General features: G+C 70.2%; 1 long non-coding RNA gene across 1 annotated transcript; it reads left to right on the top strand.

The window, feature by feature from the left end:
• The first annotated feature begins 54 nt into the window (after positions 1 to 54).
• On the top strand, positions 55 to 734 carry LOC104916365. The gene is made up of 3 exons (XR_796581.3): positions 55 to 261; positions 544 to 595; positions 688 to 734. It is a non-coding gene; the product is annotated as an uncharacterized LOC104916365 (long non-coding RNA).
• Positions 735 to 802: the final 68 nt, after the last annotated feature.

Here is an 802-nt window from a genome sequence, read left to right as displayed (position 1 = left end):
TCAGTGTCGCAGCCCCCACCCCCGCCGTGTGACAGCCCCCAGTCTGTGCTGCGGCGCAGGGCTGTTCCCCCTCTGGCTCTGTGCTCCCCAGCGCAGCCTGGCTGCGGCTCAGGCTTTGCCCTGCAGGCAGCTGTGCTCTGTGACGTCCCGCAGCCGCAGCTCAGCCCATCCTCATCCTCCTCCTCTTCCTCCTCCCCCCCAGGAGTACACGTGCCCCAGGTGCGAGTCCGGCTTCATCGAAGAGGTGACAGACGACTCCAGGTGCGTGCCGTGCCGTGAGGGTGGGTGGGAGCTCGGCTCTCAGTGCGGGCATGGCACGAAGGGGGGCTGCGCCGAGCCCCTTCCCCTCCTTCCCCCCCTCCGTCTCCCCACCCCCCGCAGAGCTGGGATCCCTTCCTCCCCGCTCCGCATCCCCACCTCCCCACGCCGTGCTCAGACCCGTTCCCCCCGCTCTTTGTGCCCCTCGGACCCCTCCTGCCCTCCCCCTCCGTCCCTCCCGCGGCGTTTTGGAGACCCCCCCTCCGACCGTCCGTTCCCCCGCAGTTTCCTGGACGGCGGCGGCCTGGAGGACGGCCCTTCGGCGCAGTTTGCAGAGGTGCGCTGCCCCTCGGGGGGCTTTGGGGATGGGAGGGCGGAGCGCAGCGGTGCCTGACGCGGCCGCCCGCGTTGTGTTCCCCTGTCGCGCAGCTCTGGGACCATTTTGGGACCACACCATGGTTTCTTCCCCCGGACTTTCCAGGACCCCTTTCCTGAGCAGCGGCTCTCTGGACCCAGGACGGCAGAGACAACGAGCGGGGCCACC

This window comes from Meleagris gallopavo, unplaced genomic scaffold (genome assembly GCF_000146605.3).
Source record: "Meleagris gallopavo isolate NT-WF06-2002-E0010 breed Aviagen turkey brand Nicholas breeding stock unplaced genomic scaffold, Turkey_5.1 ChrUn_random_7180001888781, whole genome shotgun sequence".
In the NCBI taxonomy this organism is placed as follows: domain Eukaryota; kingdom Metazoa; phylum Chordata; class Aves; order Galliformes; family Phasianidae; genus Meleagris; species Meleagris gallopavo.
The sequence above is the reverse complement of the archived record's forward strand: the minus strand, read 5'-3'. Positions and strand labels throughout refer to the sequence as shown.